Below are 26,261 nucleotides of genomic sequence, written 5' to 3'. Positions count from 1 at the left end.
TATAACTTGACATTAAGTGTATGGGTGTTTCCCAGTGATTGGTTGCAGCCGGAAGGGCATCCACTGCGTAAAACATATGCTGGATAAGTTGGCAGTTTATTCCACTGTGGTGAGCCCTGATTAATAAAGGGACTGAAGCAAAAAGAAAATGAATGAATGAATGAATGAACTTAACATTACTTAAAATACCAAGTTTTGGCATCAAAACTTAAACAGGTGTGTTTAACTTACTCATTAGGCAGCAAAAAACTTTTAATAAGTATTTGAAGCTCTCTGAACATTTTAATTTTTTTAAACGATTCACTGTGTCTCTGTTTAGGATGATTGACTGCACTTAAATTCTGTCTTGACAACCGCGCTGATTGGTCAATATACAGTTACAGTCAGAATTATTAGCCCCCTGAATTATTAGCCCCCCTGTTTATTTTATTCCCCAATTTCTGTTTAACGGAGAAAAGATTTTTTTCAACACATTTCTAAACATAATAGTTTTAATAACTCATTTCTAATAACTGATTTATTTTATCTTTACCATGATGACAGTAAATAATATTTCACTAGATATTTTTTAAGATGCTAGTATTCAGCTTAAAGTGTCATTTAAAGGCTTAACTAGGTTAATTAGGTTAACTAGGCAGGTTAGGGTAATTAGGCAGGTTATCGTATAACGATGATTTGTTTGTAGACTATTGAAAAAATATAATAATAATAATTTTGACCTTAAAATGCGTTTAAAAAAAAATCAAAAACTGCTTTTATTCTAGCCGAAATAAAACAAGTAAGACTTTCTCCAAAAGAAAAATATTATCAGACATACTGTGAAAATGTCATTGCTCTGTTAAACATAATTTGGTAGATATTTAAAAAAGAAAACAAAATTCAAAGGGGGGCTAATAATTCTGACTTCAACTGTAAGTAATATGACACAAGGTGGTCATTTTGCCTGTGATGCTGAATTTTGCTGAAGCGCAGAAGGACAGAGGCACTACGGGAAGTGCAAAACAACATTACAAAGTGTGAAACACTTTTAAGAAGCTTGAGACAAATTTACATTTTCGAAAACATTTATTACTTATTATAAGACACAATTATATAGGGAAAAATTATTTTACCAAGGATGAAACCAATTTACATTTTAGAAAAAAATTAACAAGATGCAAAACTCTGTGTCTACAGTCACACACGACCTTATATTTTCCGGTGTGTGGTACAATCCACATTACTTCCAGTGTGTGGTACATTCCCTTTCCGTAAAGAATCTGTCATTGTAAATTTGTTTCAGGACTGGTAAAAGTGTTTTTCCAATATAATTGTGTCTTATGATAGGTAAAAATGTTTTCCAAAATGTACTAAATAATGCTAAAACTTAAACCTAACTTGAAAAATGTAAAGATTCATAACTAAACAAAAATCCTGAAATTGTAATAACCTTGATAATAACTCAATTTAGGGCTGCACGGTGGCGCAGTGGGTAGCACAATCACCTCACAGAAAGAAGCTCACTGGTTCGAGCCCAGGCTGGGCCAGTTGGCGTTTCTGTGTGGAGTTTGCATGTTCTCCCCTTGTTCGTGTGGGTTTCCTCCTGGTGCTCCGGTTTCTCCCACAACAAAACATGTGATATAGGTGAATTGGGTAAGCTAAATTGTCCGTAGTGTATGTGTGTGTATAGGTGTGTATGGATGTTTCCTAGTGATGGGTTGCAGCTGTGTGAAGGGCATCCGCTGTGTAAAACATTTGCTGGATAAGTTGGCAGTTTACACCGCTGTGGCGACCCCAGATTAATAAAGAGACTGAGCCAAAAAGAAAATGAATGAATAACTCAAACTCACATTCTCATTCCTGACACATTTTAGTAGAATTAAATCTTTAAAAATGTATACATTTGTACTTGACCTAATGAACTACTACTTCCAGTCTCCATTATTTACAACTATTTTCTTTTTCCTTCTCAACTACTGCTCCTGTATTGACTGAGTGCTTTGACGATATGGTCTGGAAGCCAGCCATCACCATAAAGCACAGCGAACTGAAAAACTTCGAGAGAAGAGGCTGGCTAGCGCACTGAAGCATAGCTTCATACTGTCCTCTCCTTTTCACTCTCACTCCTGAACTAAATCCACTAAAAGCTTTAAACTCCTGCCTTCACCCTCCCTTTCCATTCCTCAAATCCTTCCTGAGTGCAGCCCAAACCTATTTCCATCTTTCCCTGTTGGACGAACACATCCGAAAGAAAATGTGGAGACAGAGAAAGTGCTGGGGAAAAAAAAGAAGAGGAAGAAGAAGGAGGATATAGCAGACCTCCAACAGGGATTCATGCATCAATTAATGAGTGGAGTTTGGCTGCAAGTCCACCCAAATCTACAGTGCATGTGTGTGAGAGGAATGTGTGTGACTGGCAACAGTAGTATATAAATAATTCATGTTTTAAGAGTTAAAATGAAGCGGCGCAGGGGGTGTTCTGTGTGTTTCCATGAGGAAGACTCACTCTCTACTGTAAGTGCCCTTAAACCTGAGGAAGCAGGAAGCTGCCTATTGTTTGCAGGAAATTATAAATGTATCCGCATTAGTCTTGAAACACTAGCTCAAGATTAGATGACAGTACGTCAGCATTTATCCTCATTATAAGACTGACTATGCTACATGAGAAGGTCATACCGAGAACACATTAAATTACGCAGTTTCTACGCATTTCAATCCAATTAAAAGTCACTTGGAAACGCTTTATCAAGCTTTCATGGGTTATTTTTGGTACTTTTTAAATTATTTTAGATTGATTTCTGAGACTTTCAGTCTTCAATTATAATGATTATATTTAAATATATAATATCCTAAAATATATATATCTATTTCTGTATGTCTTGTGTGAATATATATTTTACATGAATAAAAATATTTTCTTATAATAAAGAAATAATAATTTAATTATGAGGACATTTTATAAACATTTTACTTTAAACCATCAAAATTAACCCAGGCTCATTCTGAAATCAACCCAGACTCATTCTGAAACCCCTATATACATATCTGGAGAGCCCTGAATCTCAGGAGCTACGTTTTTTGCAGTTTTTGCGACTCCACCAGAGGCCGCTGTGTACACTTTTTAGATCTATTGCGCCTGCTGTTCTCACATAAATTCTCTCACCAGAGGCTGCTGTCCACTGACTGACTGGCTGACCGATTGACTGACCCACCCTCCTTCTTCCCTAAACCCAATCAATAGTGTTTTCAAAAGAACCGATTGACCCGCCCACCCACTTCCCTAAACCCAACCAACAGTTTTAAAAAGCAATGGAGAAAAAGAAAAGCCCTCGCCTGATTTTTACCACATTTTCAGTTTTGACCACATTCTCCCTCTGTTATTAACTTGTTTATTTTAATTTCTGGCTCCTGTTTTTGTCTTACACACTTTCTGGAACCGTTCTTTGAGACTGACTCAAACCCGTAGTCGTGGTCAATTCTTCTCTGCAAGTCCGCCAACGTACATGGTGAGCTAACTGGACAAATTGGTAACAGTGGAAAAGTCGTCCATATGGAGGTAAGCGGTCAGCTGATAAGCGCGAAAGGGAACGGAATCATACTGCACCATTGTGTTTGTTTTAAAAAACGAAATGCAGCCATACGTACTTCTGGCTACATAATTCAAAATCTCCAGAAATGTATATAGGGCTACATTTTCAGATCGAGCTTATGTTGAAACAAATAAATAAATAAATAACGTACACAAAAAACAAACAAAACAACAAACCAAACAGACCAAAAAAAATTAAAAAAAACTTTTAAATTAATTTTCATTTAATGAAATGTCGTTTAATTTAATGTCGTGCACGGGTCTCTGGTGTAGATTCTTCTCAGCATGAGATAGCAAAACAGTCAACTAAAGTTCTTCTCTGATGAAGTATACGGGAGACTCTTTAACAGAGTAACAAATAAACAAAGAAAACTCCATGAGGGCAGCACGGTGGCTCAGTGGTTAACACTGTTGCCTCACAGCAAGAAGGTCGCTGGTTCGAGTCCCGGCTAGGCCAGTTGGCATTTCTGTTTGGAGTTTGCATGTTCTCTTTGTGGGTTTTCTTCGGGTGCTCTGGTTTCCCCCACAGTCCAAAGACATGCGGTATAGGTGAATAGAAAAGACTAAATTGGTCATAGTGTATGTGTGTGAATGAGTGTGTATGGATGTTTCCCAGTACTGGGTTGCGGCTGGAAGGGCATCCGCTGTGTAAAACATTTGCTGGATTAGTTGGCGGTTCATTCCACTCTGACAACCCCTGATGAATAAAAGGACTAAGCTGAAGGAAAATGAATGAATGAACTCCACAAGGGGAGAAAGTAGAAAATAATAAGGCAACAAGCGACAAGGAAAATCAAAAGAGTCTTACTAGACAACGATCAAGAGGCCCAGGGAACGCATAGCAAACCCACAGTGTTCCGACTCAAAAATCGAGTGAGGAGCAGAGAACAAGTAACCATTTATATACCCTGTCTGGAACAAGACACAGTGACCGAAACGAAGTAAACACAAAGAAGAACTAAAGCAGAGGAGAGAACATGGGGAATGAAGACAAAGTGCAGGATGGTGGCCAGACCAGTAAATTACCATACATTTTCCAGCTTCTGATTGCTAGTTCAGTGACTGCTAGTGAAATTTTTAAAAAGCTGATATTATAGGATGTTCATATACTGTCATGTCAAAATAGCTGTAGGCCATCTAACAAACCTACTCAGCGACATGCCAGACGAACGGAAGACAGACAAGGGGGGGGGGAACGTTTCTCCATTTCCTCTGGTGCTCTTTCTGTTGATGTGCGTGAGTGCTCTAGTCAGAGCGAAGTCAAAGCAAGTCTTGCTGTGTGACATGTCAGAGAATCAGAAAAGACTGGAAAGATACATGGAGGTTTTATCAAACGACTGCAGATGCGCTGAGAAGCCTGAGAGCAGAGGATGATGGGATATCGTCTCTCTCTGCCCAGGGATCTGAGTAACGTCAGAACACTGCAGCGCAAGATCGTCCAAATTCATTTCAGAGGGCTTAAACTACCCCCACACACAACATGCATCTCTGTATGGCATAAATATGGTGTGTCAAATGAGAATGAGAAATTGTCTATGGAGATTTGCAGGGAACTTGAAACAGCCTGTCAACTCTGTGATTTGATTCTTGTATGAAATTAAACCGCAGACTTTAGGGCAAAACAAGTTGGATGATATTTACTTAATATAGTCCTTAAAGGAATAGTTCACAAAAAAAAAATAAAATCATCCATAATTTAGTCGCCATCAAGCCATCCTCAGCATATATGACTTTTTGTTTTCTGTCAAGCGAACACAGTCGGAGAAAATTTATCCTGGCTCTTCCATGCTGTATAATGGTGTTGGATAGTGACTTTTATTCTGAAGCTTCCATTAGTGAATAAATATGTTGTCAAACTGATCCATTAAAATAAAATAAAATAAAATAAAATAAAATAAAATAAAATAAAATAAAATAAAATAAAATAAAATAAAATAAAATAAAATAAAATAATAAATAAAATATATAAAAAATCAATAAAAATAAAATATTCTAATTAAATGAAATAAAATAAATTCAAATATATTCAAATAAAAATTAAATTAAATTAAATTAAATTAAATTAAATTAAATTAAATTAAATTAAATTAAATTAAATTAAATTAAATTAAATTAAATTAAATTAAATTAAATTAAATTAAATTAAAACACATGCATCATCCACTATGCTGGGAACTATGTGATCTGTTAGCTCTGTAGTGATGAAACGGGTGAACAAATTTGCTGTTAATAGCAGTGTCTCATCAGTGTAATTATGGTCTGGTAATCATGAAAATCCTCTGTGGAACGACCCCGAGCTTGAGTCATTCAACCCCAGAATGTTATACATCTAGATTCATTCACAGCCCTTTTAATAAGAGAGACAAGACAAAATAAATCGATGTTGTCTGAGCTCAAATACTAACCCAAAAATATTTAGTCCACCAATTGAACATTTTCTAATGAGATCGGAAGGTGGTCATATTAACATAAAGATGCAGGAGCTAAATTTTTAACAGAGCTTTCAGTCTCAATGAAAGGGTGTCAAAAACTTAATGGATAAAGCTCTATGATGCTGATGTAAAGGTTGTGAGTTCAATCCCCTTTTAATTACTATTCTTAATTAAGAATCCTAAACCAAAGTTTCCCAAGGGGATCTCACCACATTAGCATTGAACATACTGTGAGTCACTCTGAATGGGTGAGGCAACAAAAAGGATCTATGTTGTTCAGGTTGAAGTCCCATTCAATCACCAATCCATCATGAATTAAGAACTCTAAAGCCTGTGTCGAGTGATTTCCATGTGCAAACATTGCACGTAGCCTATGCTATTATGATCATTTATACTTCTGCTTTCTGTCTGTGCCGCTCTGACAATAACACTGTCAAGTTCTTTGTTAGTGTACTGTTTTCAGTACATTGGAAATGCATGTGATACTACAGTAGAAGTAGCTCAAACTCACACTCATTCAAGGAAGAAATATATACTGTCAAACGCATACCTGTCAACCCTCCCGTTTTTCCTGGGATTCTCTGGTCTTTTACAGTTCTATCCCGCTATCATCCTGTAAAGGTATTTTCCCGTATTTCTCCCATATTTTCAGTCTTTCTCTGAAGGCGAGGCAATAAAAATTAAAGAGCGATCCCCCCTATACGCAACCCATACCGCTGAACCACCAGGGGATGCCCTTTGCTCTTAAATGTGAATCTGTTCTGTGCTTTCGTTTTATTTAGGCATGAAAACACCCAATTCATCACCATTAAAACCCCTAATTCTAAATATCTCAAGAACTGCTCACCACATCATCTTTATGTATGCTGTAAGCCATTTAAAATAAAAAAGAAATTAAAGGGATCTATGATGATGACAAAGGGTGCAGGTTCAAGACCCAATTCATCACCATTCTGCCATTAATTAAGTACCTTTTAGTATTACCTTCTAAGCACAACAAAACATTACAAATACTGTGAATCACTCTGACTGAGAGAAGCATTTAAAATTATCTATGATGTTGACATAAAGGTTGCAGGTTCAAGACCCAATTCATCACCAATAAACACTCTAAATCTACATTTCTCAGAGACTGCTCACCAAATCATCTTTAGATATGCTGTGAGTCATTTTAAATAAGAAAGATATCAAAGAGATCTATGATGATGAAATAAAAGGTTGCAGGTTCAAGACTTAATTAATCACCATTCTGCAATTAAGTATCTTTAAGAATTAAATTCTAAAGCACAACATAACATTATACAGTATATACTGTGAATCACTCCAACCTGTAGAGGTGTTTAAAATTATCTATGAGGTTGACATAAAGATTGCAGGTTCAAGACCCAATTCATCACAATTAAAACGCCTAATTCTACATATCTCAAGAACTGCTCACCACATCTTCCCTTATGTATGCTGTGAGCCATTTTAAATAAGAAAGATATCAAAGAGATCTATGATGATGAAATAAAAGGTTGCAGGTTCAAGACCCAATTCGTCACCATTCTTCCATTAATTAAGTACCTTTAAGTATTAAATTCTAAGCGCAGCATAACATTTTATATACTGTGAATCACTCTGATTGAGAGAGGTGTTTAAAATTATCTATGGTGATGACATGAAGGTTACAGGTTCAAGACCCAACTCATCAGCATTAAAACCCCTAATTCTACATATCTCAAGAACTGCTCACCACATCATCTTTATGTATGCTGTAAGCCATTTTAAATAAAAAAGAAATCAAAGGGATCTATGATGATGACAAAGGTTGCAGGTTCAAGACCCAATTCATCACCATTCTGCCATTAATTAAGTACCTTTTAGTATTAACTTCTAAGCACAACATAACATTACAAATACTGTGAATCACTCTGACTGAGAGAAGCATTTAAAATTATCTATGATGTTGACATAAAGGTTGCAGGTTCAAGACACAATTCATCACCAATAAACACTCTAAATCTACATTTCTCAGAGACTGCTCACCAAATCATCTTTAGATATGCTGTGAGTCATTTTAAATAAGAAAGATATCAAAGAGATCTATGATGATGAAATAAAAGGTTGCAGGTTCAAGACTTAATTAATCACCATTCTGCAATTAAGTATCTTTAAGAATTAAATTCTAAAGCACAACATAACATTATACAGTATATACTGTGAATCACTCCAACCTGTAGAGGTGTTTAAAATTATCTATGAGGTTGACATAAAGATTGCAGGTTCAAGACCCAATTCATCACAATTAAAACGCCTAATTCTACATATCTCAAGAACTGCTCACCACATCTTCCCTTATGTATGCTGTGAGCCATTTTAAATAAGAAAGATATCAAAGAGATCTATGATGATGAAATAAAAGGTTGCAGGTTCAAGACCCAATTCGTCACCATTCTTCCATTAATTAAGTACCTTTAAGTATTAAATTCTAAGCGCAGCATAACATTTTATATACTGTGAATCACTCTGATTGAGAGAGGTGTTTAAAATTATCTATGGTGATGACATGAAGGTTACAGGTTCAAGACCCAACTCATCAGCATTAAAACCCCTAATTCTACATATCTCAAGAACTGCTCACCACATCATCTTTATGTATGCTGTAAGCCATTTTAAATAAAAAAGAAATCAAAGGGATCTATGATGATGACAAAGGTTGCAGGTTCAAGACCCAATTCATCACCATTCTGCCATTAATTAAGTACCTTTTAGTATTAACTTCTAAGCACAACATAACATTACAAATACTGTGAATCACTCTGACTGAGAGAAGCATTTAAAATTATCTATGATGTTGACATAAAGGTTGCAGGTTCAAGACACAATTCATCACCAATAAACACTCTAAATCTACATTTCTCAGAGACTGCTCACCAAATCATCTTTAGATATGCTGTGAGTCATTTTAAATAAGAAAGATATCAAAGAGATCTATGATGATGAAATAAAAGGTTGCAGGTTCAAGACTTAATTAATCACCATTCTGCAATTAAGTATCTTTAAGAATTAAATTCTAAAGCACAACATAACATTATACAGTATATACTGTGAATCACTCCAACCTGTAGAGGTGTTTAAAATTATCTATGAGGTTGACATAAAGATTGCAGGTTCAAGACCCAATTCATCACCATTAAAACGCCTAATTCTACATATCTCAAGAACTGCTCACCACATCTTTCCTTATGTATGCTGTGAGCCATTTTAAATAAGAAAGATATCAAAGAGATCTATGATGATGAAATAAAAGGTTGCAGGTTCAAGACCCAATTCGTCACCATTCTTCCATTAATTAAGTACCTTTAAGTATTAAATTCTAAGCGCAACATAACATTTTATATACTGTGAATCACTCTGATTGAGAGAGGTGTTTAAAATTATCTATGGTGATGACATGAAGGTTACAGGTTCAAGACCCAACTCATCAGCATTAAAACCCCTAATTCTACATATCTCAAGAACTGCTCACCACATCTTTCCTTATGTATGCTGTGAGCCATTTTAAATAAGAAAGAAATCAAAGGGATCTATGATGATGACAAAGGTTGCAGGTTCAAGACCCAATTCATCACCATTCTGCCATTAATTAAGTACCTTTAAGTATTAAATTCTAAGCACAACATAACATTATATATACTGTAAATCACTCTGACTGAGAGAGGCGCTTAAAATTATCTATGATGTTGACATAAAGGTTGCAAGTTCAAGATCCAGTTTATCAGCAGTCTGCCTTCAAATACAGTCTCGAACTCTATGCTCCTCAAGCACCTTTAGCCACATCAGCATTAGATATACAGTACTATGAATCACTCAGAATGAAAGATGCTATAAAAGTTGCAAGTTCAATTCCCAGTTTATTATACATCTGCCATTAATTATGAACCCTAACTCTAAGGTTCCCAAGGAATGCTTACCACAATGCATTAGAAGCACTAGGAGTCAAAATGAATGAGAGACATATTAATCAAGTGATTTGCTGATTAAGGCTAGATCAAGAGATAAAAGTGTTCATAATTAATGAACTTAAGTGTCAGAAATCATTCATTCATTTTCTTTTCGGCTTAGTCCCTTTATTATTCCACAGCAGAATGAACCGCTAACTTATCCAGCACGTTTTATGCAGCAGATGCCCTTCCAGCTGCAACCCATCTCTGGGAAACATCCATAAACACTAACTCACACTCATATACTACTGACAATTAAGCCTTCCCAATTTATTTGTCTTTGGACTGTGGGGGAAACCGGAGCACCCGGAGGAAACCCACGTGAACGCAGGGAGAACATGTAAACTCAACACAGAAACGGCAACTGACCCAGCCGAGGCTCGAACCACCGACCTTCTTGCTGTGAGGCGACAGCACTACCTCTTGCGCCACCTGTCAGAAATCATTTAACTATAATTACCGATAGAATGTGATGTCATACCAAAAATTTGAAATTTGAAACTATACACACACACACACACACACACACACACACACACACACAAGACCAAAGACTGGAAAAACACACTCAACGTAAAGAGAAAAAAGGAGGGGAAAAAGTGATGATATTCATTGTTTTTTCAACCCTGAAGCTGAAAGTCCTCTTTCCAGCATGAATTCCCATAACACCCTCACCACGGAGAGAAAGAGAGAAGACCAAAAGAGAGAGAAAATGAAAAACTAGACACAGTATGAGACAAAGAGAAAGTCTGGAGGTTCACGAGAAACAAATTGTTCTGAGTGAAAGCTGTCTCACACCAAGATGACACGGGAGGAGAGAGCAGGATTGGGAGAAAGATAAGAAAGACAACAGACAGAATAAAACAATGAAGTTTTATAGCAAATAAACAAGCAAAAAAGAGATACAGCGGGTCACTCCTTTTTCCATTTGTTACAGCTTGACATTACAGTTAGTGGAGCAAAAACCTCAAACTGAAAGATTGATGGTCGTCACACCCACTTGTGTGCGCACCAAAATAAACCTTAAAGGTGGGTTCATTCTTTTTTGTCATCCTTCAGCAAGTCTTCACTGCCATTTGCTTTCATTCTGGCTGATCCTCAAGGTGTGTGTGTGTGTGCATGTGAGTAATGAGAAAATTCACATCAGACACTGGGTTGGGTGTAATTAGGCTCAGAGGTGCTTGTTTTGCCTGAATTCTGGCAAACGAGATCAGTAGCCATGACATTAGGGAGACACAGAGTGAATCTCACCCAGAAGCACCACATACAAATGATACTCACATATGCTTAAACCCAAACTAGATGACAAGATATGTTTTGTAAAATGCAGGAACACATGTTGGTGTTAATATCAGCACACCTTATATATGATTGCTCTGTATTTGGAATAAGAATCAGAAAGAGCTTTATTGCCAGGTATGTTCACACATACGAGGAATTTGTTTTCGTGACAGAGCTTCTGCAGTGCAACAGAATCACAAAGACAGGACAAAAAACTGATAATAAGTATATTTAAAAAAAAAAAAAAAATATATATATATATATATATATATATATATATATATATATATATATATATATAAACTCCTCTCCCTCAGTCATCTTTCCATCAAGCAAGTTTCTCTTGTCAGCAGAATGATTGATTTGAGATGTCACCGACCAGAGCGAGAGGTGGCAGTAACACACTAAAAAGTTTGTTGTCAACCATCGTAAAACAGGAGGAATAAGACATCGTCAGTCACACCATCATATGGATTTACTTTCATCAGCTAGACACCGGCCTCACAGCTCTGTGAATCCGAAATTACTATATACAACGTTATATGTGCAGCTGTTATGTGCGAATTGTCATGTAAAGTATGTTGTTAAATAAGTGTATATGTGTATAAAACGTGTATAACAAGTAGTGATGTTTGTTCATAATTATTATCATCCAGTGTTCATAAGATGGATTACCTGAGGGAGGAAACTGTTTCTGTGTCAGGCTGTTCTAGTGCACATTGCTCTGCAGCGTCGACCAGAAGGTAAAAGTTCAAAGAGGCAGTGTGCTGGGTGTGAGGGGTCCAGAGTGATTTTGGCAGCCCTTCTGCTCGCTCTAGATAAGTACAGTTCTTGGAGAGTAGGGAGGGTTGTACCAGTGATTGGCTCAGCAGTCCAAACTATTCAACAGTCTACAGAGGTCAGATTTGGTAGCTGAGATAAACCAGACAGTTATTGAAGTGCAGAGGACTGATTCAATGATGGAGGTGTAGAACTGTTTCAGCAGCTCCTTTGGAAGGTTGAACTTCCTCAGCTGATGAAGGAAGTACAGGCTTTGTTGAGCTGTTTTGACAATGGAGTTATTGTCTCCATTTAAGGGATGCTGATAATATTTAAGCTCAAAAGTCAACAGCAAGTGAATGACTACAATGAAAAACAATTCATTGTTATGAAAATTACCATCAATTTTGAAATACGAGCAAGCTCCTAATTTGGTCTTATGTAGTACTGTAATTAGAGCTCAAACCTAATAAATATGAATGGAAAATAAAGAGATCACTCACTTTAATATTTTTTGAATGGACTTGCCATTAATAGGTATTTGAGTAAAAGGGTTATGTTTTATTTAATGAATAACTCATATCATGTCTTCAAAAGTTTAAATACAAGACTGAAAGAGCTGCTACCAGGCCACAAAAGTGCAAAATGACTCTATAGGTGATCTCACTTTATTGTTAGATTCCCCTTTCAGAATCAATATCCATATTTGTGCACATCGCACACTGGATGCAAAGCTGATGCTAAGAATCTTTTGCAGTTGCTTAGCAGTGTTGGGCACGTTCCATTAAAAGAGTAATTATTTATAGTTACTAGTTACTTCTCACAAGTTACTGAGTTGCATAATTATGAAAGTAACTAATTACCACTAAATAGAAGTAACTAATGCGCAACTTTAAAAAAAAATCTCATTTGTCAAATGACTATAAAATAAATATAAAACACTAATCTACACTATTTTAATGCTGTTGTGTACTATACCCAGGTAGCAAAGAATTCTGGCTCAGATTTGGCATAAAGCTGGCACAGCAGGCATTCATCCGGCACTGGCATGCAGCATGTGGGCCAAACATGTCCCGGGTTTGGCAGAGGTGGCACCGTCTTTAAGGTGGCACACAATATTTGGGGCTAGATATAAAATGTAGTATTTGGCCCAGATGTTAATAATTGATATGTGGGCCATGTTATTTTGGCCTATCTTGACCCACATTTAATATATATTTTTATTATTTTGGAATAATAAAATTCTACCAGTCAGGTCGCTTCAAGAAATAGCACGCACATAGCATGCCTAAAGCATTATGATTCATAAGTTTATTAATTTCATTGCAGTAGTGACACACCAACATATCTAGCCCAGTTCAGGCCCAGTTATGGGTTATTAACTTGGCTGAGACTTGACCCAGATATGGTCCATGTTTGGCTCTTGTCTGGAAGCCAGACTTGGCCCAGTCATGTACCATAATTCACTGCGGCATGTGGGCCAAGCAACAGCTGATTGTGTGGGCCAGAGCTGGGCCAGAGATATTTTGCTATGTGGGTAGTTGCACAATAGATGGTTTAGAACTTTAAGTATTTATTGCACAGACCACAACTCACAAGACTTGTCAAAAACCAAGGCTAAACATATAATAAACAGGTACCAGAGCTCAAGTTATCACCTGAGTTCTTAACCACCAATTTTATGGCGGCATGTGATGATGTGAGATGCTTCATTAGATTAGAATTACTTGTCACCAACGCAGAGAGACTCTTTTTTTCTGGGCATAGGTTGCACGATACATAAACATTCTTGCCTTTCACCTCAACAATGGAAAAGTAGTGCTTATATTTACAGTTTCCAAAAGCTACTTTTAAACTTTTTGGATTTGCCATCTTTTTGACTCCTGGTCGTCGGTGTGTGCGACTGACTGTGCATGTGCATGAACCTGCACTACTCTGCCTCTGATTGGCAAACGATGGAAATGTACTCTAATTAAGCCAATCATCACGTTCTCAGTTACACCATATTCACAAACACACCAATCATCATTGTAGTAGGTTATGTGTCCCGCCCAAGCCCCAAACACACACATACCCCCTCCCCCCACCCCCTCAGAGAAATAGAGGTCCTATGGCTGAGAGAGATGCTGCTCACATGAAAACTGCTTCAGTGGTCTCAATTATAGTAATGCTTATATTTTATTGTCAGTAAAGGTAACAGCATTGTAAAGGGGGAAACAGTAATTCATTTCATTACTCGTTACTGAAAAAAGTATCACCGTTAGTAATGCCTTTTATTTATAGCCCTGTTATTCACATCACTGTTGCTTAACATTGTATTGAAACAAAGTAAGGACAGGCAATGCGCCACACCTCAATATCCGACCCATTAATACAGCATGAATGGAAAACAAACATCTCTCAAAAGTTTCACCTAATGTCGCAGGGAAACAAGCTCAGTGCTCACATTGAATATTATGTTGTTTGTTGTAGCATGCATTTGTGAAATAGGTGTAATTTCACTTAAATCTAAATTATTGTTCTAAATTGTAAATACTTTGTGACAAATCAAATAAATGTTCTAAATGATAATAGTCTTACTGAAATTTGGAGGACAAGCATCAGTATAAAAATTAAAAATTAATCATATTATAAACCACAGCTGAACATTTAACTCAAATGTACCTATTAACAGCAAATTTAGAAAACCAATAATAACAGTACTTCTATTTGTTTATTTTTACTCCGTAAGGACGCAATAATAAAAATTGTCCAAATTAAAAATTTGGGGTGAACTATCCCTTGATGCTTCAAAAGGAGAGTTCACCCAAAAATTGAACTACTGCCATCATTTACTCCCCCTTTCACTGTTCAAAACCCATATAAGTTTCTTTCTTCTGTTAACCACGATGGAAAATATTTTGAAAAATGTTTGTATCTGACACCCAATGACATCCATAGCAATTGTGTCCTACTATACAAGTCAAATTGGAGCCAGAAACCTGCAACTTTTAAAACATAGGTCCTTAAACTGGATTCCTGGAGGGCCGCAGCTCTGCACAGTTTTGCTCCAACCCCAATCAAACACAGCTTATCCAACTAATCAAGGTGTTCAAGACTACTAGAAAGTATTAAGCAGGTGTGAGTTGAAGGTGGTTGGAGAGTGCAGAGCTGTTGCCCTCCAGGAATTAAATTTGAGACCATTGCTTAAAAATATTTTCTTCATGTTTGATTTTGTGTTCAACCGAAGCAGAAACTCATAAATGTCTAAAACAACACAAGGGAGAATAAATGATGGGGTGTTTCTCATTTTTTGGTGATCTATACCTTTAAGTTAGATTATCCAACCCAGGCTCATTCTGAAAACGTAGCCCTATATACATTTATGGAGATCGCGAAATCCGCCCCAGGAGGTAAGTTTTTTTTCAGTTTTTGTTTTCGCGATAACACCAGAGGCAGCTGTGTACGCATTTGAGGTCTCAAATTTCGGTAACACTTTATTTTGATGGTCCATTTGAGTATTAGTAGACTGTCTGTTTAATATATTTTGATACTGCTCTCTCAACAGACATTCAACTGACTATTAGAAACTTAGCAAGTACATGTCAACATACACTAACCCTAACCCGACCTAAAAGTCTACTTATAATCTAAAGATTGTTGACATGTAGATGCAATGTAACAAACCATTAAAATAACAAATTTCTCTCGCGACATTTCTGCCTGCTCTTCTCCCATAAATCCACCAGAGGTCGATGTCAACTGATTGACTGATGACTGACCAACCAACCGATACCGCCGCCCTTCCGTAAACCCAACCGATAGTGTTTTAAAAGCACCGACTGACCAGCGCAGACCCATTTCCCACATTCTCACCCTGTTGTTAACTTGTTTGTTTCATTTTTTGGCTTTTGTATTAACCCTGTAATCGCGGTCAACTCCTCTCTGCATCTCAAGCCTGCCGACGTACAAAGCGAGCTAACTGGTCAAACTGGTAACAGCAGGAAAGCCATCCATTCGGAGGCAAGCGGTCAGCTGGTAAGTACGAAAAGGAAAAGCATCATACCACCCCATAACATTCATTTTAAAGATGAAATGCAGCCATACATAGCTCTGGCTACATAATTTGTGATCTTCAGAAATGTATATAGAGCTACGTTTTCAGAATAAGCCTACGTATGTTGGGACTGTCATTATTAAAGTAGACCTCAATTTATACCATTAAAATGTACTATAGTAAAAGCTGCAATGCAATGAAGTGAAGATCAAATAAAAACTTGCGCTGAAGTCTCCAGCTTCTCATTTTTTGCCAGAGAAGAAAAGACTCACATAATCTCATGTGTCTCTGCGCCAAGATACCACAATCTACTGTGAAATGTCAGATACTTCAGTCTGAGCACAATTACTTCTCATCAAACTCTCCCAAACACATTTTCTCAGCACAACGCTATCCGCTTTCATTTTAAACCCTTTTTACTGTATGTGTGCCGCATCTGTGTCTATTTTTATATTTGTTTTTAGCACAAACACTTTTGGACTAAAGTTTATACTTAAATGAAGCACATCTTAAAACTCCATCAAGTCTCCTGAGCGTAAAAAAAAAAAGAGTAACATCCTCCTTTGGGTATTTATATTCGGTTTGTTTACCACTTCTTTTTTAGGCACTTATTTTGCGGTCTCTCACTGGGAAAAAAGTAACAAAAATATGTCAAACCTTACAAACACACACACACACACACACACAATCCTACACACAACCTCTCCACCTGCTCACCCTGTGACTGAGCAAGTCATCCATTTATACGCTTCACCTCAGGAAACACTGGGGGTCACTTACTCTCTATTACTTTCTTTCTCTCTATCTCTTGATTCCTGCAGAGCCTGTGTCATGACAGCAATGTTAATCTTGTCCTGTGAGACAGAAATGATGACTGAATGAAAGAAAGAAGGGTGACACTGCAGTAATAAAGTCCTCTCACAGCCGAGGTCTGGTAAACTCTGAGGTGAAAAGTGAAGCGGTCGTTGACGCACTTATTTTCCCCGTTGGAAGATCTTCTCTGTGGAATTGGATCATAATTTTAGGATGAGGTTGATGCAGAAAGTGCTTGTTTTGTGAAGGTGTAGGTTTCATTTGTCTGGTGTTTTGTTATTCTCTCATTAATCAACACTTTGGCAGACGACTCAGCTGCACACAAAGCAATTTGCTGAAAATAACCAATCACCAATATTGGAGCCATGAAACTTTCATGCATAAATATTCAAAAGTTTGAAACTTATTTCTCCATTCTTGCATATCAATAGATGCAAACTTGCTAAATTCACCATTTACAGAAAGCTAATGCATAAAAAACTGACTTCATTACGCTTATAGACCACGTCTGCCAACAGAAACCGCATTATAGATGCCAAGTACACTGAATATATCCTCAATTTCTACCTGCAGTCATCACAATCAAGAAATTGCAGATCCACAGCAGACTGTTTTGTGAACACTTTGACAGCATTGCCATGTTTATTTAATGGTGGATATTCATTCATTTTATATTACTTCCAATTCAGACAGTAACACCATGAAGAAAAAGTCCCATAATCATTTTCTCAGTATCAATTTATTATTGCACTGCAAACACGTAAGTTATATATAAAGTCATTTACTGCATTAGTAGAGAAGAACAGGTGCATAACTATAGAGAATGTCTTTAAAGCCATGCAAATTCTGCCAATATCATCGCATCATTCGCTATTTGGAGCAGTCTGATTACAGCATTTATGCTATTATTTTAAAAATACCACATTTGCTGTGCACAGAATGTACTTTTAAGTGTTTTAGGAGGAGTTCGTAATTGTTTAAGCTTCAAATATTTTATTTCTGAAGCCTTACCACAGACATTTCTTCTGGAATCTAAAAGTGTCTCTGATATTTGTTTCTCTCATTTAAAATGAAAAACAATTTGGGTGTGTGCTGCAATTTTTGGTGCCCTTAATCTAAGGGCGTTTCACACCTGCTTTATTTAGTTCGGTTGAATCAGCCTGATCTCACGACGTAAGTATTTTACGTTTTGTCAGTTTAGTGGCTGATTTGTACGAATTCGTATGAGTTCAGTCGTACGAAATTGTACGATTTTAAAAGGGAGATACCTTTAAAGACCTAACCCCTCCCCTAACCCAACCATTATTGGTGGATGAGCAAATTGTACTAAATTGTACGAATTAGATCATACGGATTCATACGAATTAGCCACTAAATCAAAAAGATACGAATTGCCATGAGATTGTGTGTGGTTGAATCAAACTAGAGTTTGTTTTCCCTCTTGGTGCGGTTCGTTTGGGCAGGTGTGAATGTAGCAATCACACCAAAAGCAGATCAAAAAAGTGAACCAAGACCTTCTCGAAGATGTGGTCTTGGTACACTTTTAAACGAACACTGGAGCGGTTCGTTTGTGGTCAGAACATGATCCGAACTAAAACAGACCCAACTGCAAAAAGTACTGTGCCTTTTTGGACTAATCCAGCTGCCGTACTCCGATGCGCTGTCCCATCTTATGGGGTGTGGAGGAAAAATATTTGTTGACAGCACTTTATCAACAATTTTAAACAGAGAAAGAGAGGGAAAAACATTACTGATGGATCGTTGGTAACATTTCCGGAAGATGACCATGTCCTAGTTTAGCTAAATTAATTCACATCTCCTCCTGGAGTGACTTGTGATGCATGGTTTGCAATGCATTAAAACATTAAAGCATTAAAAGCTTCGTTCTCAAAATGTATACTTTATCTAAAGTGATGTATACAAACTATATAGTATCCTATAAACTGGGATACAATCCTCCTGTGCAGTCGCTCCACAGTAAGAAGCAACATTTTGTGTCTGCCGGTTTGTTCACTTGCGGGAGTTCCATTGGCATTTTCCCGCACGTTAATTTTGACCAGTCGAGAAGCAGTTTAGGAAATGCATCTGGCCAATGAGCTATGGATTTTGTCACATGACTGCATTTTGGTTCTTTTCAACTGGTTCGGACCAAAGCAATCAGTGTGATGTGAAAAGAACCCCAAAACAGCAAAAAAATGTATTATTTGTTGCCCATGGTCCGGACCAAATGAACCAAACCACAGATGTGAAAGCACCCTAATGTTTATTCCTGAGCAAACCGGCACACTTAAGATTCATAAAGCCCTATTCATACTACATGATTATAATTGTTGGTTATGGCAGTCACTGTATCAGAATATGCAGTTTAGTCTAGATAAAATTTTGATGTGTCTTTAGTATCAATTTTGCCAGAATACACATTACTTCACAATCAATAATCACATGAGGTGCATTCTGAAGAAGCCACATAAATTACAAATGCTGTGACTGTCTATCCATTGTTTCCACCAAAGACAGTTTCTCCCATATGTGTGTGTCTATTTTCTGAATGAAAGTAATAGATAAGTTAAGACAGAATTATTCTGTCATTAAGAGGCTGTTTTGGAGCTGCAGTAGTGGGTTCCCAGAAACGACTGTAAACAAAGCAGCCCTGCGCTCACAAAAGATAACATTGCTTTAAATTAAAATGACAACTAAATTTCAGCTGTTACCCTTATTCATTCTCATTCATTCATTTTCTTTTCAGCTTAGTCCCTTTATTAATCAGCGGTCGCCACAGCGGAATTAACCACCAACTTGTTTTTGGTGCACATGTTTTACACAGCAGATGCCCTTTTAAACTGCAACCCATCACTGGGAAACACCCATACACACTCATTTACACACACTTCAGCCAACTTAGTTTATTCAATTCACCTACAGCGCATGTCTTAGGATTGTGGGGGAAACCGGAGCACCTGGAGGAAACCCATGCAAATATAGCACATCATACAGGCAAGTATATTGCTATAACTCTACCAAGCTTTCTTCCATTTAATGTCCAACTAACAGTCACTTTATCTTTCATTTTACCAGTTTAACAGTTGTGGACGACAAAAAAGCATGTTATAAGCTTAATACATTGACATTATGAAGCTTCACAGACATGGCATCTGTTGTCATGCCCTATGACACACTACACATGAAGTAATTGTGCAGTCTGACTCTGAGTGAGGCTTAACATATTAAAATCCTGCATTCTGACTGAATTGCTTACCTATTTTTTATTTATTGTTCAATATATAACATTTTATTTATATGTATAATACGCTAAAAGTGAGCACAGTGGTTCACTGGTTAGCACTGTCGCCTCACAGCAAGGAGGTTGCTGGTTCAAGCCCTGTCTGGGTCTGTTGGCATATCTGTGAGGAGTTTGCATGTTCTTCCTGTATAGCGTGGGTTTCCTCCGGGTGCTCCGGTTTCCCCCACAGTCAAAAGACATGCAATGTAGGTGAATCGAATAAGCTAAAATTGGCTGTAGTGTATGTGTGTGAATGCAAGAGTGTATGGGTGTTTCCCAATACTGGGATGCGGCTGGAAGGGTATCCGCTGTGTAAAACATATGCTGAATAAGTTGGCGGATCATTCAGCTTTGGCGACCCCTGATAAATCAAGGGACTAAGCTGAAGAAAATGAAATAAAAAATAAGCTAAAATTATCATATAATTACATAATACTAATATATGTGTAATAAGTTGTAATAATAGTATTGATGTCCTTAGATGTTATGCCATTAGATTGTTACAAGAGGTTTTTATGAGTAAGGCTTTATAATTGGACATTAATACTAATTTTTCATTATGAATATGAGATTATCCAGAATAATGAATGCTGCATCTGATGCAAACAATCACATTCACTCAGTTTATCTTTCTCACTTAATACACCACTTTTCATAATACAAAGTGACATTTTTAAAGTGACATATTCATATTAGTAACTGAGCTCAGCAGTCAAATTATAATACACACACACAAAAATACATACATACACATAAATATATATTATATTTATATATACTTATTTATATATATAAATAAAGTTGAAGTCAGAATTATTAGCCCCCCTTTAAATTAATTTTTAAATATTTCCCAAATAATGTTTAACAGAGCAAGAAAATCTTCAGTGTGTCTGATAATATTTTTTCTTCTGGAGAAAGTCTTATTTATTTTAATAATAAAAGCAGTTTGTAAATTTTTAAAAACCCTTTTAAAGTCAAAATTATTAGCCCCTTTAAGCTATATATTTTTCGATAGTCTACAGAACAAACCATCGTTATACAATGACTTGCCTAATTACCCTAACCTGCCTAGTTAACCTAATTAACCTAGTTAAGCCTTTAAATATCATTTTAAGCTGTATAGAAGTGGCTTGAAAAATATCTAGTCAAATATTGAAATATTATTTACTGTCAACAAGACGAAGGTAAAAAAAAAATCAGATATTAGAAATGAGTTATTAAAACTATTATGTTTAGAAATGTGTTGGAAAAAAAATCTTCTCTCCATTAAACAGGATTTGGGGGGAAAAATAAAAAGGGAGGGGGCTAATAATTCAGGGGGGCTAATAATTCTGACTTCAACTATATATATATATATATATATATATATATATATATATATATATATATATATATATATATATATATATATATATATATATATATATATATATATATATATATATGTATATATATATATATATATATATATATATGTATATATATGTATATATATATATATATATATGTATATATATATATATATATATATATATATATATATATATATATATATATATATATATATATATATATATATATATATATATATATATATATGTATATGTATATGTATATGTATATATGTATATGTATATATATATATATATATATGTATATATATATATATATATATATATATATATATATATATATATATATATATATATATATATATATATATATATATATATATATATATATATATATATATATATATATATACATATACATACATATATATATACATATACATACATATATATATACAAATATACATATACATATATACATATACAAATAAAAGATTTATGAAAATGGTTATCCAAGTTATTCGATTCTGCAAATTAACAATTGTGTTCTACCGCACACACAGTCTCGCGCACACAATTGCACAAGCATAATTACACACACTGGTTCTCTGTGAGCTTTGATGAATTATTCACACCACACTAGATAAATCAGCAGGACTGAATGAAAAGGGTCTAGTCAGCTGACCACACTCGAATCATTTTATCTGAAACCCAAACCAGCTGCAGAAACCCGAGATTCCCTCTCTGACCCAGACATCAGACATTCCAACAAGCAACAGTTATTTGTCACACTTAATAGCCTGTGAAAACACACACACACACACACACACACACACACACACACACAAATGCAGCCTAACGTCTTTAAAAACAGAAACACACAAAAATAAAACTCATCTTGAAAAATAGGCATGTAATAGAAATCTAGAGACACAAATTGATAAAGTGTAACAAAAGAAACTGTTAAAGGTGTTTTTGGGTGGGGAAAAAAACACTTTATGAAAATTCAAAATCTCAAAATTAACAGAAGCATGAATAAACTGCAAATGTTCCACCTCAAACTGTACAAGTCAAAAACAATTAGCACATTCTCTCTCTCTTTCTCTGTCTCCCTCCCTCACTATTCTGATTAGTAAATCATTTTACAGAGGGCTTCTCTCTTACCTGTCAATCTACAGGCTAATTAAAACTTGCTCTGGGTCTCAGGATGGGCAGATCTCTGCTTTTGACAGACACACCGCTATTTCCCCTTCAACCATTTACACTGGGAACGGCTTTCAGATCCAGCCAGTAAGAGTGTATCAGTATATACAGTAGACACATGCAGTGCTTGGGTTAAAGCACTCTCGGCAGATCCGGGACCTGCCCACAACAGAGCCAAATCAAATAAACTACTACATTCAGTGGTGATTCACAAAGGATTATTTCAGCAGCCAGTATCAGCGGGGCATCTGTGTGTTCCTAAGCCTTTTGCTCCCGACAACATCCTCCCTCATAGCGAACACATAACCAGCTCTGTTAGCAGGAGAATAAACGCGCACTGTGGCCTGAAGGGAGTTATATCAGCCAACCACATCAGCCAAGGCAATGCAATTACTGCGGAAATTATAGTTTGCAACTGCAAATTCATATGGCCGTATTCTGCAGTATTCATTTTTTGCCGCTGTTCTCCATTTCACTCTCTCTCTCTCTCTCTCTCTCTCTCTCTCTCTCTCTCTCTCTCTCTCTTTCTCTCCCAGGGTGATGTGGAGGATTTATGAAGTGCTTTATCTTATTTGGTGCAATTTACTGCAAAAAAAACTATTTGAAAGGGAGAAAGTTATGAAGTTTGTGTGAAGCATTATTATACTTTTCTGGATTGACTCCTAAATTGTACAGTCAAGTCTGTTTTTTGTCTACTTTAATGAACAAGTGAGCTGGATCTCAAATAATTTGAATGATTCACTCAAGAATAAAGATTTATTCAACGCAATCTTTATGAATTGTACACTGTAAAAAAAGATAAATGAAATCATTTTAGGAAACTGATTGCAATAAACCATTTAAGTTTGTAAACGAAGCAATTTGAGCAAGTAAAACTCAATAGATAAAAAGAACTCAAACCAACTGAGTACTGTAAAACCCAATAAGTTAAGGCAACTTAAACCATTTGAGGAAACCGATTGCTACAAACCATTTGAGTTAAAAAACTAATCTATATGAGTACTGTGAACTTACTCCATTTAAGCTGAAGTAATGAGGTAATTAATTTAACTCATTGCCTTCAATGCTGAGTTCAAAACTCTTTTCAAATGAGTAGAATTACCTTTCAGTAAATTTTAAATCAACTACACTCCTTTCATTTGATAAAGTTGACTGTTGGGTTTTACAGTGTACAGTACGCTATAGCTGCTCTAAGAAGTATTTAAAAAGTGAAAAAATGGGATAGTTATTCAGGAATTTACAAATAACTTGTATTAAAAATCCAGAAAAACCATAACAAATTATGTCTTATCAATTTGACATATAAAACATGTTTTGATGGTATAAATCAACACATTGGAATCATACTTTTTTTAAACTAAAAACAGTTAATATGCTAACATTTTAGGTCACTTTTTTGTGAACTTAATAAGGATTTGTGTTATCAAACTCTATTTCACCCTTGCAAATGATGTGTTGTTTAATGTAAATGTAAAATACAGGCCTATTTTGGTTGTAAATGTCTTTTTCAAGGTGAGCCAGGGGATAAAATTAATGATTCGGCTGAAAGAAAAATAAAACACTTTATTGAGTAATTAATCGGCATTGACTACCAACCAAGCAAGTGCTAATAAATGTTATTAGACTATTTTTATTTTATGTTTGAGTAAATATAGGCCTATTTGTGCTCTTGTCATTTTATGAGGTTAATCGGGAGTGTATGAAACACTGAACGAAGATAAATGCTTTTAGAGTATTGGCGTAATTAGGCATAGAAAAAAGGCATTATGAAAACATTTTATATATTTATTTATTTAACAACAATGTCGACTTTGTGATTAATAACAGCAGTGTCTTTTAACGGAACTTATTAGGCAAGATGGCTTCTCGAAAAAAAAATTGGAATTGAATGAGTTAGTGATATGTGCGCGTGACGGCGCATCCCAGATGCGCGTGCCAGCTCTGTGCGTCAGGAGCACAGAGACCTACCTCTGTTTTGCGCCCTTTCCATCCGGACTAAGCTGATTTACAGGAGTGAGCCTGACTTTTACATGCCATTCACTACTAACGCGGTAATAAGGAGGCGAAACACCATTAACCCGCATACACACCCTCGCTCTCCCGCGCGCGCACACACGCTAAAATTCCCCACATTCGTTGCCCCTTTTTACTCCATGGATTATTTCTTTACCACACTTGATACAAAATAGCCCAGCTTTATAGCTCCCAGGACGATTCTCAGGTTTACACCCAGGCTGTAGCCTGCCTATTAAGTTTCATTGACCCGCGTCCGGTCACGATCAGAATGCATGACTCACTAAAGCAACTGTCATGGATCACTAAAACAGACAATACCAGTTCATTTTACTCAACTGATCAATGATATTCAACTCAGTGATATAACAAACACTACTCAATCCGTTATGAAAGTTTAATGTTAAGCACTCGTGGAAATAAGAATTAAACCACATAAATCGAGATAGCCCTTACCTGTTGGCGCGGTAGTCCGGATTATTGCCCAGCAGCAGCAGAAGAAAGAGGTCTCATTGCCCTTCCATTATGAGTTATTCCATCCACGAACTGGAGATGCTTCAACAATCCGCACCAAAGGATCCCTTCTGTGTCTACTCTGTCAGAGTAAGCTAGAAAGCCCCAAAATACAGAAAAGAAGTTCAGTCCTCTGATCACTGAAGCGCCCGATGTCCCCGCAGGGCGTCCGGGTGCGCGAAGACGCAAAGTTCCTTCTCTCACAGCGGCTCAGATCTTCATCTCAACTCAACGGAGAGCTGCGTGAAACTTCACATCAACGCTTTCGCTCCTGGTTTGGAAATCACACAGATGTTTGTAACGGAGCCCTCATCTCGCGTAGTATCCCGTCGGGCTTGCTTTCCCGGTGTTTGTCCGAGCTGGAGACGCGTACGCGCTCTGTGCAGGATCTGCCGGTGCTGAAGGCAAAGGTCTGGAGCTGCGTTGCGCTGACTCGATCCCCGTGCTCTCCAGGGATGTTCAGAAGAAACGCGCGGTGAATCAGCGCCACTCAGCGGCGTTTGTGACAGCTGTCCTGCAGGTTCTTCTCTTTCTTGAGCTCACGTTGTTTCTGAATATTTTACAGGTTCACCTGACTTGCATTAATTCTGCTATTTAAATGCACAGGGCCACCTGAGTAGCCTTAAGACTCGTCTAATCTGCCTTTAAACGCCCAAATGAACTTCAGGTGTGTATATGAGTTATAAAGATGGTGGAAAAACAACAATATGACCTGCTAAAGTCATGTTAACAGTGAAAGAGCGACTGTTTGGGAATTTAGCAGCAAAATATTGCTTTAAAATGTGACATCAACTTCTACAGTGTTTAAAAATATTTCTGGCATACTTTATTTTATGGTCCCTTAAAAACATGTTGGGGATTATGTTACATTAAAACTACATGACAACTAATTTTCAGAGCATTGGTAGACTGGATGGTAAATATTTGGAATACATTTTGATTATGAAGCCTGAAGGTATGGTTTTGTTTAGTTTTGATTGTTAAACTGTTTTTAAAAATAATAATAATAATAATAATAGCAGGCC

The 26,261-nt window shown here is 36.5% G+C and overlaps 1 protein-coding gene across 1 annotated transcript in view; it reads right to left on the bottom strand.

Moving 5' to 3' along the window:
• Positions 1 to 25,630, bottom strand: part of tafa3b (TAFA chemokine like family member 3b) — a 168,562-nt gene extending 142,932 nt beyond the window's left edge. Inside the window, exon 1 of the mRNA XM_056463508.1 lies at positions 25,180 to 25,630. The gene's annotated coding sequence lies outside the window, so the exon portion shown is untranslated. The remainder of the gene's footprint in view (positions 1 to 25,179) is intronic.
• Positions 25,631 to 26,261: the final 631 nt, after the last annotated feature.

The sequence above is a fragment of the Danio aesculapii genome, chromosome 8, assembly GCF_903798145.1.
Source record: "Danio aesculapii chromosome 8, fDanAes4.1, whole genome shotgun sequence".
NCBI classification, from domain to species: Eukaryota; Metazoa; Chordata; class Actinopteri; order Cypriniformes; family Danionidae; genus Danio; species Danio aesculapii.
The sequence above is the reverse complement of the archived record's forward strand: the minus strand, read 5'-3'. Positions and strand labels throughout refer to the sequence as shown.